This window comes from Protopterus annectens, chromosome 11.part0 (assembly GCF_019279795.1).
Source record: "Protopterus annectens isolate FY-2018-M chromosome 11.part0, PAN1.0, whole genome shotgun sequence".
Lineage (NCBI taxonomy): Eukaryota > Metazoa > Chordata > Ceratodontiformes > Protopteridae > Protopterus > Protopterus annectens.
The window spans coordinates 1,103,817,577-1,103,830,231 of record NC_056745.1 but is presented as its reverse complement, the minus strand read 5'-3'; the positions used below and the strand labels follow the sequence as shown (position 1 = coordinate 1,103,830,231).

Genomic DNA, 12,655 nt, shown 5'->3' with positions numbered 1-12,655 from the left:
AACACATATCACATTCATTTAAATGACATTAAATATTTAACATTTAATGCTACTGTGTTCTCCTTGAACCACAATTGTGAAGATAGTTATTATTTTTATTATTTATTATTTATTGTTGTTGTTGTCTTTCGGCTTTTACCGGTTAGGGGTTGCCACAGCGGAACTCCGGAACGCTAATGATTGGCAGTAGAATTTCACGAATGCCGAGGTGCCAGCTCGACATTCAACCTTCAACAAAGGCAAGCCCATTTATGCATGTCTTTTGAACGCCCACCCAGTCGTGGGGAGGACATGCAGACTCCACACAGAAGGCACTCCCTGCACTCCAGCCGAGAATCGAATGGGAAAACCTCTTGCTGTGAGGTAACAATGCTACCGCTTCACCACCGCGGCAGTTTATTATTTATTATTTATTATTTATTACTATTATTATTGTCTGTAGTACTTGTTTTCTTACTGTAATTATATATTGTACTTTCTGGAGCTTTTCTCCTCGGATCTCCACTGAAAATGGGACAAAATCCCAGTTGGACTAACTCGGTTAACAAATGTCAATAACTAAAATAAATAAAGGTACTCCACATTTCACTTAAGGGTACAAACCTAGCTCTTTCTGAAATCTAGAGAAGTTGGAGGAAAGCAATAAATGGCAATAAAGCTTCTAACAGGAAAATAGAAAGAAATGTAGCAAATGACAAATAGAGAGGCAACGATTTTTTTTTTCTGACAGACAGAGAGACAAAAAATGTTTTTATTTATTTATTTTTTTAGTACAATAGGCCAATATTAAACAAGCAAAGGAAAGTAAGAAATTAAAGATGACAAAAAAATGAGCAATTGTAAGCAAAGCACTGTGTTTTGGAGAGCTCAGAAAAAGAGGACATAAATGTAAGAAGAGTTTGCAATGTAAGAGTTCATGAAATACAAAATTCAAACAAAAGACAAAAGTGAGTTAACACGGATGGGTAAAGTACATACACATGGACTAATGAGACTACTGGTTATGTGAGCAAAGTGTAACATTTTATGTTAATGTGAGCATAAACTATGACAAGGATAAAGGCTAACTACATTAGAAAAATGTAGCTGTGGGTAGTAAAGATAATTTTTATAAAAAAGTAAGAAAAGCAGATAAGACTGCCGAGGAAAAGAGCTTCCTATTGAAAGATCAGGAGTCTTGACGTTTCATATAGGTACTGATGAAGAACCCCTACTGAAATGTCAGGACTCACAATGCTACCCTCCCCAAAAAAAAGACTGGAAAAACAGGAAAATAATGAATATCAAACATTACTCTTCACCTTTAAACTTGTTTTTGTTCCTGGGGTAAGGAACTCTGCATCATCCAAACATATATGCCAGCTCTGAGATCACAATGTCTTGGGGAACATGGAATGAGAAAGGGCTGTCTTGAACTTAACATATGTAGCATATGTAAGTCTGGATTTTTAGTCATTCAGTCTGCACATTTTGGGACTTGGCATTGTAAATCCTGACATTTCATATGGTTACAAAGGACAAGGTGTGATGGGGTTTAAGAACAGGCTTTTGTCTGACTATCAGTGTAAAGGGATGGACATGAGGGAGAAACACAAAAAAATGCAATAACAATGTAATCTAAAACTCATCACAGGAAGAAGAAAAAGAAATGCCAAAAAGAGGAAACAGTAAGAAGAGCACTGAACAAAACATTTATGAGTAAAAATGTTAAAGGGGTCTTGATAGTTACCTATACAGCAAACAAGTGTAGAGACATAGGATTCAAAAAAAAAAAGAAATCTGTGTCAGCAGTGGAGGTAGATTGAGGAGAAAAGCATAAGAAGGATGAAACCATTTTCTGAGATGAAGCAATGAGGAAATAAACAAAAGGAAGGGCAAGCATTGCTGCCTTATAAAAAGTTAAAAAAGGTGCAAGTGTGAAAAAGTGGTAGATGGGGCAAACAGAACATGGTTCAATAGTTACACTCTAATACATAGTATACTAACTGATAAGTGCTCTTGTTTTTGATCAGTGAAGTGTTAATGTTATCCAAGTAAGTACCTATAATCTTTAGAACAATCTAAAGTACTGAAAGTTTTCTCATCTACTTGAAGTGAGAATTTGTCAGCCACAAATGAAAAGGAAGAGCTGGTAATTTTGACACCAGGAAGAGTAGGTGGGGAAGACATGACAACTATTGAAGGACTACTGATGTGCAAACCCTGATATTTCAATGTACAATGAAAAGGTTTGTATAAGTCTTCTGTTAACAAAAATAGACAGCGATAAAAGAAAAACTGAAACAGTTTTCAGATGTTGTAAAATAAACCATTAACCTGAAGCATGACCACTGTACACAAATGAACAAAAACATAATGTCTAGAATGACTTACATAAGGGCACACAGTCAGCCTTGTGGAAAGAAGGCAAAGAAGATGAAAAGCAGTGTCATATTAATATGACAGGCCCCATGATGGTGATTTGGGATATAAGAAATAGTCTCTCAGAGAGTGGTTCTGATGCATTAGTATAGCCAAGAACATTCAAATGTGTTTAAAACAACTTTTCTTTGGAGCTTCAGCATGAGTTTTCCTTGAAACTTTGCATTTCCTGAACATTTTTTGGTACTGTAAAACATGTGCTCAGAGAATCAATCGCTTTGAGGGGAGGGAGTAGTACACTCCTAAAATTTGTACACAGTTTCAGCATTTTTGGCTATGTCCCTGGCTTTCTTCTATGTACTGCACCACTCCATTTATCTCTGTCAACTCTCATGTATATATTTAGATAATGTAATACTCTCTTGTCCCCCTCCTTACTCATTGCTAGACTTTTTCACTGAAGTTAAACTGTCATGATTTAGATTATGTCATTCCACCAACCTGTCATGCCTCTTTTATTAATTTATAGTTCTTCTGTATGTTAGTCCTGCTGTTTAACTTAGTGTCATTTGCAAAAATATCAATAAAAAAAAACTTTCTTTTAGTCTATTGCCTCTGCCTTACCTCTTCTTAACACTCTCATATATTGCTTTTACATAACATAAATTTCACTACAGAACACATACAAATTGCATGCATTCATAATATTATATAGTATTTTTATATACACAAATCTTTATTACAATATATTTTTCTAAATCATTTTCAAAGCAATGTTCTGATATCATATTTGTATAACTTGAGAATTTGTTCAGTAAAACATTATACACAAAAAGAGAGCTTTAAGCTGAGCTGTCATGAATAATTGATTAAGGAGTAGTATGAGTGAGACAGGTGCAAACAGATGCCATGAATAATTAATTAGGGAGTAGTACGAGTGAGAGATCTGCAAACTGAAATGTCATGAATAATTAATTAATTAGGGAGTGGTATGAGAATTGTAAAAGTATAAAACTGTATTTATAGTTTTAATATTTATGGTTGGGCAGGACATGCTTACACCACTTTGGGTGTTCAACTGTAATTATGCAGCGTTAGAGTGGATAAATAATTGTGTATTAGTTATGTAATCGCCAAACTGTTAAATTAACAGTTTGGAAAAAAAAAAAATAATGATTAGCTGATTAGTTTTTTGCCAAATTGCTAATATAATAATTATATATATAGCTTGTATAGGTGTGCTTATAGAAACACTAGTGCTTGGAGCAGAGGAGTAAAGCACGTAGTGCAAACTGCAAGCTAAAGCAGCAAAAGGCAGAGACATAAAACATATGCAAAATTCTTTAGCAGCCATATAAAAATGTGATTTGGAAAGTGATTCTCATCTCTTACATGCCTGAGATAAGGTGTGCTTACTGATAATGAATTCACTCCTGTAAATGGCAAATTCTCTACAGGGTGATGTGGATACCCAAGACAGGTAAAACTCTGGCTAATAGGGAAAAAGAAAGTGCATTGTTAGTCTCCCATCAGTACTAGGTGATGTGTTTGAGCTTTTCAATGGTCTCCTTATCCGTAAGCTTAGTAAAAACCAATGAACTTATGATCCTATGAAGTGTGAGTGGCTATATCTTCATGTTGTTTATTTTGCAATTTTGTTCCATGACTTAACTGTGTTGTGGTAAGTCATTCTGTGAGACTGGAGTAGAGCTCTGAAGCTGTGATATGAAAGTGGTATGCATGCTTGTGTGTGTGTGTGTGTGTGTGTGTGTGTGTGTGTGTGTGCGCGCAATTTGCAGACAAGGCTTCAGGTCACTCAAGTATAATGTATGATTCTTAGCACATGAGACATGCAGCAACAGCACATCATTTTAGCTTAATTTTCTCTAGACTTTTATTCAGTTTACTGTTAGTTATCAAATTCTTATAGAAAAAAGATGGCTCACAGAAGAAAACAGAGGAAAAAATGGACATGTCAATATATTTTTTTCATCTCAGTCTTTGCTGCTTAAGGCCATCAGCATACTGAGCAGTGCAACAATACACTTGTATGTTATTAGCTGTTAAAAACAATGCAGATCATTGACTTGTTATGTTTCATCAGAATGATTATACTGTTAAGGATATCAATTCTAATGTGAAGCTTTTTGCTTACAGATGCTTACTAATCAGTAGATATGACAATATAATCTAAATAATACTGACAGATTTACTACATTACAAAATTTGTAAACAGAAATGGATTTAAGACCTACTGCATTTGAAAATAAGAGCAAAGAAGTATCTTTGCAATGCAGTTTGTTGTCACACACTAACTGACTTATCAAGAACATACATACAAAAGACATACCTAAGAAATAATGCCATACTGGAAAGTAAAGAGAACAAAGACATTGTATATTGCATTCTGAATACCAGGTCTACTAAACATTGCTCCATTTAATCTTCTTTACACTAACAAAACTCATTGGTTGCTGCCTTGGGCTCCTTAGAGAGGCACACACCCATCAAAGACATTAACTGGAACCGAGGAACAGTGTTCATGTCATGCTCACTAATTCTGAATTATGAGTGGTCACATGACAAGTCGGAGAGATTCAGGGAAACACTGAGTGTGATTATATAAAACTGAGAAATCCCATGACCCATGACCTGCATGATATGCAGATTCTGACATAATGAGATGGAAATGATCAATGGTATCAACATGATGGTAATGAGAGATGTAAAGGTAAACAGTACAGTGAAGTGATTCAAAAATGTGTATGTTTCACACAGAGAAACCCAATGCCAGGGTAGTTGAACACAGCAAAATCGTGGAGTTATACAAGGCAGACTCAAAAAACATGAATGGTATAGCTGCCACACTAGTAAATATGCATATGCAAGAAGCTGTTATCTTTGTTGGTAATCACTGTGTTGTGTGTCATTGCCTTCAGCAGTATCAAGTTATCCAACTACACCTAACATATAATCTCCTTCATGACATAGAAATTGTGGAATACAACCATGAGTCTAAAGATTCCATACAGGAACTGGTTGAGATGTGGTGACCACATATGCAGGCATTGGGGATGCATGGAGTACCTATTCATGTGGACACCAAACCATGTGGCTTTAAAAATACAACTTACAGGAACCTTTCAGTTACCAGTGGGGAGTGTGGGGAGCGTATCCCAGACATCTGCCTTAGGGATACTACACCACTTCCTAGATATCACCCTACAAAATTTGGTGATACATATTTTGTTTCCATTCATACCAGAGGAGAATTGTAACTCCATGTGGAAGTTTTATGATACAGCCCATTTTTCTGAGGTACAGGGGCAATAATCTGCATCTATATTGCAGTAAAAGTCCCACCTAGGAAGCAGAAATAATGGTATATAAACCATAAGGGTCCACTCCATCAACTACCAAGTAGTCTGCAGTACACAGGATATAATATAAAATGTGTCTGTAAGTCACCTGGGCAATGCCTGCAACTAGAACAGAAAGCAAAAACTGATCAATAGCAAGATAGCCATGCCACAATAGTCCACAAACAATTAAAAAGCTAGCAGACTCAGACATACGACTGCAGATGTGAAATTTTATAAAACACATCACCAATATAAAATAACCATAAAGCTTCACGCAACAATACTTTTTCAATGCAAACTCTGTACTTAGAGGACTGAAATAACTGCAACCCTCACATATGGCAAACATGTAACTTAAACTAGCAATTTGTGTGGGGTGATTTTCCACAGCAACATATTCATGGTGATGCCATATGCACCTTGGAGCCAAGGATAATGACACTAATTAGAATTCCACAGACCATGGCAGAAAGTAGCTACAACAATGACGTGGGTCATTGTCCAACTTGTGTTTGGTCTACTTAAATCTGGCTTCCTTTGTCTGCATGTATTTGGTGGTGCACTGTTGTATGACTCTGCAACATGCTGTAAAGCCTTTGCAGTGCATGTAGTGTTACACAACATCCTGATATACAAATAGTTACAACAGGGGAGGCAAGTTCAGAAGGATGAAGTACCAAATGCAGCAGTGGAGAGGATGCCAGATGAGGAACCAATGGGTGAGCCTGCTGAAGAGGATGAATATGCCAGACATAAATGGGTGCTGCCTGCCATTGTATGATTAAGAGGCAACACCTGGCTCATAATTAGGGTTAGAATACACCACTACATACCAAACAAAAAATAAAATGATAAATGCAAAGTTATACCAAGGCTGTGCTATACCATGCATAGATTGACTGCACTGTGAATCAGACAGAGGCTAACTAAACAGAGTACTGGGAATAGAGAGCAATTATCATCATATGCAAAACTGGAGAGGGACACTGCATCAGGTGTTAACAATGGGCAAAATGTGTGTATGTGTGCTGTGTGTGTGTGTGTGTGTGTGTGTGTGTGTGTGTGTGTGTGTGTGTGTGTGTGTGTGACGTGGGCAGGAGAGTGAGGAAAGCCAAGTAGACTGCCAGTGAGGGGGTGTTGTCTTCTTTCTTGTGTAACTGCATAGTGGTGGGCACTGTAGGTGTGTGTGTGTGTGTGTGTGTGTGTGTGTGTGTGTGTGTGTGTGTGTGTGTGTGTGTGTGTGTATGTATGTATGCTCACATGTGTGAGTTTGTGTGTTTGCATATGTGTGTGTATGCGTAAGTGTGTGCATGTGTGCGTGTGTGTGTGTGTGTGTGTGTGTGTGTGTGTGTGTGTGTGTGTATGTGTGTGTGTGTGTGTGTATCTGTGTATGCTCACGCACGTGTGTGTATGTATGCTCGCGCACTTGTGTGTGTGTGTGTGTGTGTGTGTGTGTGTGTGTGTGTGTGTGTGTGTGTGTGTGTGTGTGTGTGTGTGTGTGTGTGTGTGTGTGTGTGTGTGTGTGTGTGTGTGTGTGTGTGTGTGTGTGTGTGTCTATTAGGGTACAGCTTCAGCAGTTGATATAGCACTGTGCTGGGTGTTGATGACAGTTCCAGGACACCAGCAGGAGACATATGAACTGACCATACACATCAGTGTCCACAGCAGTGTCCTCCCAGGAGAAGGTTACAGGTCTGATCCACAGCATGTAGGCAGGCAGTAGTGCTCCATGAGTATGAACAGAGATCATGCTATAGGTGATATCTGCATGAACCCTCCATCTGCATATATGTCCATGTCACCCAGTCTTGTCTTGTGTGTGGGGTGTAGATTCAATGGCTTTGAGAGCATGCCCTCCGACTACTGACCTTCCCAGCAGAAAGAGAAGTGGGACAGACACAGAAAGTGTGCCAGCCTTGTTGTGCAACCACACAGGAGCAGCTAGTGCACTTAAACTCCCAATGCTACACATCCGTAGTGTTGTGCATCTGGCCCATGCATTCCCTCAGGTCATCACACAGACCAAGTACTTCCCCAACCAGTTCATCTGTGGCTGTGCTGGTGTCTGCCTATCCCAGTATTATGGACCTGCACAAATGCTGGGCAGTGGCTATGGACAGAATCAGCTCTGGGACGGGACCCATAGCATGATCAGTCACAAGCATGCCATCTCACAATGTCATCTTCATGCTCTACAGAGCTTGTACCCACCAAAGGGAAGTGTGCCACTGGTGAAGAGATCACTCTCAGGGCAAATGTGTCTGTATCTTCCTATCAATGAGTGTCATCTTGTGTCTGTGGGATGGTTTGCACAGACACAGAAGCTGTGTACATCGAATCTGGGGGGAATGTGGCCTACACATAGGTTCAATGGTACTTAGTTTAATAGATTTTTACTATGCAAATAAGATCATTAAGAAGCTGAGACACAACACCCAGTACTGGCTATTGTCACTTGCAATCAACAAATAGCCAGACATATACCGTATGACACTGTCATGGATATCATGAAGTACCAAACAATTAAAGTAGTAGAAACTGAGTAAAATAACATTTCTCACTTACTTACCTTTCTGTAAGACCTGTTTGCTTGTGGTAGTCAATGAGGATGACTGTCAATGCTCCTCTTCAGGTTGTTCTGTTAATATCTTCCATAGAGCACTACAGCCCATAACAGGTGTGGTTGATTTTGTTGTGCAGTTTCAACATTTCTAGAGCAGTTTAGTAAGCTAAAGTTGATAGAAATGAAGTGCCTGACATGGGTGGTAGGATGGACAGTGCACAACAAATGAATAAATTATGACATCAGGGCAGAAGAAAAACTAACTCCAATTGCAGTGAAGGTCAGACTGAACAGATTACAATGGTTCAGGCACATGTGCAGGAATGCAGAAGACAATTCGATGAAAAAGATTTAGAAGTTACAGCAAGAAGGAAAGAGAAAATGTAGACATCAGAAAGAGAGGGATGGATTGTGTTAGAAAAGACGTATGACTTTCAGCTATGACTGTCAAAGATGGTAGGAGATTAGAACTGAATTATGATCGGTAGTGACAGTTGATGTGATATTCTGTCTCCATGTAGAAAAAAAATGATGATGATGCTGTATTTCTTTTTACTATTTTGTAGCTCAGGCAGACATTATGGAGAACTCCTTCCTGTTCTAGAATGAAGAAGCAAATATGATATTTTGTTGTGTTATGTAGTAGTCTGTTATAACATTGCCACTTAGCTGTAACCATTGCCAGAATTTGTATGATTATCTGTAAAAGTGTCATATTAGTTAGTACTGGACCTATAGCTTTCACAGGTATCACTGAAAATTGATGCATACAGAAAGTACCTGTAAATGGTCAATTACGATCAATGTACTATACCACACACAAATTTAAAATAAAATAAATAAAAATAAATGTAAAATTAATTTATGAAGGTGCTGCATCCTGTGCTTGCTGTACTGGACTAAAGTATTTCTAACACACAAAGTCTTGTTGGCTGTTTACTGCTGAATCAGAGTCTGGGTATAACACAAAGTTTTGCATGACTGTTTCTGCAGTCTGTTTAAAACACAGAGCCTTGCAAATTGCGCTGATGTGAAAATATACTTTGCAGCATGATACTATTTTACTGTAAGCACAGTTACTAATAAATAACTTATTCTTATAACAAATGACACATACTATTCTGACAGCTTGTAGCATAGATGTAAACAGTTTACTTCATGTTCAGCATGAAAGATTATTTTCCTACACAATACCTCGGAGCAAGTATGTTCCTACAAAATATCTCTAACACAACTTGATTTTTCACAGTCTTTTTTAAAACTTTTCTTGGGTCCTGTTTTTTTTTTTTCTTTTTGGACTTTGTACAGAAACATGTTTACTGATACTGGTAATTTAGACTTGTTTTTCAAGGAAATACCTTGTGGTAAATCAGTACAAATTGTTTTTTTCTGCTGATTATGTCCATTTAACTCTGAAAAAGTATGTCAAACTTTTTCTAATATTTCATCAGGAAACATCTTGTAAAAAGCATGTACTGTTAATTTATAAAAACAAAACATGTTCATTCATCTGTCAACTTCTTTGCTGCTAACGTTTTTTTTAGGAAACAGCTTGTAAGAGAGCACCTATTGCTAAGTTTATAAAAAGCATATCCATTCATTTGTCAAACTTCCTTGCTGATCCATTAACAAAAGTTTCTTGTTTTTTCACTTGTTTTAGCCGGAACTATGTCACACAATATGGATGCCAATTTTACATTGCTAAACTCTACACCTATATCCAAGCAAACTTTTTATTCTATGCTTTATCTTTCAGCATATTTACACCAGAATTAATTTTAATTTGTTTGTCACTGTTCAATACACACTAACAATAACTTATGTAGTATTTTTTTAGCACTGAAGCTTAGGTATGACAATTGCCATAATCTATATAGGTGTAAATGAACCATCTCCATTTCATTTCTTTGTCCAGTATGACAAACCCTTTTGTAAATATATACTGCTTTGCCCACTGACATGTAAAAACACAAGCTCAGAGTATACACACATTAATTATTTGTTGTAAGATTACCATTGTACTGTTTCTGCAATGCAAGTTTTTCAGGGGCCGACCTGCAGGACAGTCACTACATCCCTGAGATATGTGCACTGCAAAGCTTAAAGTATATGTAAGTGGAAGGAATGGGTGGTTAGATAGGAATCTTAGGGAGAAGTCAGGATGTGTACATGTTTAGATTGTTATTTTTGGTGTGGTTGTAATGTGGAGTGAGGTATGGGGAATAACTCTATGGGGATGGTTGTTTTGGGGTCCTGCATGGGTAGTGGGTATAAGTATCTTGGCTGCATACTGCCCATTCTTCACTCCATCATACATCCCTGATGTTCTTATTTTCACCTGGTAAATATCTGCTTTTCCTGCTACAGCCATCTCATGTAGATTGTTGCATAACAAATAAGCTTATACTATTTTCAAAGTACCTGCTGATAATTTTGTCTGTTGCACATGGTTGCTTCTATGCTCATGGTACAGCACAGTGTCATCACAGAAATGTTGGGCTGCATGGCTATTGCTACTAGGTAAGTTGATATGGCATGACTTTGAGCATGTCACTTCTTGGTGGTCCACATGGTCACTACCCTACGCATTTATGTATATAGTTTTTGTCATCCAATGTTCCCATGAAACTAGTCCCCTTCACACCGTCACACTCGATACAGGCAGGGATAAAATGATGTTACACTTGTACCCGCAGATCCTGTTATAGGGCTTTGGGATAATTCACCAAGGGAAGACTCTGAGGTGGGGTAACAGCACATATAAGGATTCAACACTACAATATTCGGTAGCTTTCATGAGTGGTCATATCTGACAGAACTAATAATAATTTCACTCTTTTTCTTCTCTATCTCTTTGTCACTATCCATTATTTTAATATTTTATATGGTGCTTTACTTATACCTATTTATGTTAAAACATTTTCTACAGCATCCACCACAACAGTGGCAGTGGTGCAGCACAGGTCTCCATCCCTCCATCAGAGTCAGCCTTCTCCTGCCAGCATTCCCTCTAGCTCCAGGCCTGCTCCTCATAATATGCAGTGGGAGGCAAGCAGGTAGCATCACCAGTGATCTCTGGAGTCACTCATAAGATGGCAATGTCATCATTCCCTCAAGTGGCACTGTCGAGAGTTGATAGTTTGTCAGGTGATGGGAGCTGGTGGAGGTTCTAGTGGAACTAGTGCATCAACAACTCCAAGCCCACATTGGCTGCCAAGAGAAGGTCCATGTACAACTTCTAGTGTCACACTGCTGCTTGGATCTGCCCTCACAATCTCATGAGGGAACAAGTGGAAATGGCAGACAGGGAGGTTACTGACCTGTCCCTGGGTCTAGCCCTGACAGTATGAAAACAGGAGTGGAATACCCGCCATATAACCCAATCTGGTGTTTTTTTCCCTTGTAGGCCACATTTCTCCCTCCCTCCCTCCCTGTGTGTTGTCCAGTCCTTCCCATCATCAATATCCTCCCTCTGTCTATATGTGTATAATTGTACTGTCACACTCACCCTCCTGTGTTAGCAACTTTCCATTGGTCTTTGTCTTTTAAGTTTATTCGCATGCTATGCTTCCATCTCTCTACCCTCTTTCTGTCCTTGCCTTCCCCTTACATCCTTCCCCATCCTTCCTTCTCCAAGAAAAGCAAAATGAGTACCTATCCCATCAGAAAAATTACACCCTTCCTGCCCCTCCCAATTCAAAGTCTTACCTCCCCTTTGTCCTTATGTTTGTTTCTTTGCTTGCTCTCCCCTATTCCTACTGTGCTATATAACTACTTCCTCCTCAATTAAAGTAATAAAAATAGATATTAACATTGTTGGAGCCCATTTACTGTGGCTTCCAGCCATTCCCATAGTATCGGTATGTAATGTCTGTGCATGCACTTAGGCACATACTTGTTACTTGCTCAACACTTCACAACCTTACATTTCTGGCTACTGCTGTGGGGAACAGTCTCTAACTTCTAATTTCCATGATTGTGTTTATTAGTCAGTTCCAGCTTGAGTTGTGTAATTAATTCTACTTAACTGATAATTACCCTTACACATTGCAAGGTAAACTTTTAGCTGAGTATCAACCCATATGCTACATTTTTAAGAGTGACATTTTTAGCAGTATCATACAGAAAGATACTTTGCAGTGTATCTTTCTTATTCTGTCAGTAATGCAGGTAGTGCAGGTTACTGACAGTGATATTAAGATGACCCAGAATCCCAACAGGCAAGCACTGGTTCATGAACTGGAAAACGTTTCACCATCCAGTAAAATGATTTATTCTTCATTAAAGATTCAGTATTATGATTTCCTGGTATCTCACTGATTCTATTAACTAAAGTGAGGTGAAAAAATAATAAAAAAGAATTTGTTTA

General features: G+C 38.2%; 1 protein-coding gene across 1 annotated transcript in view; it reads right to left on the bottom strand.

Moving 5' to 3' along the window:
• RERG (RAS like estrogen regulated growth inhibitor) overlaps window positions 1-12,655 on the bottom strand; it is an 865,035-nt gene that overhangs the window by 760,472 nt on the left and 91,908 nt on the right. The window lies entirely within an intron of this gene.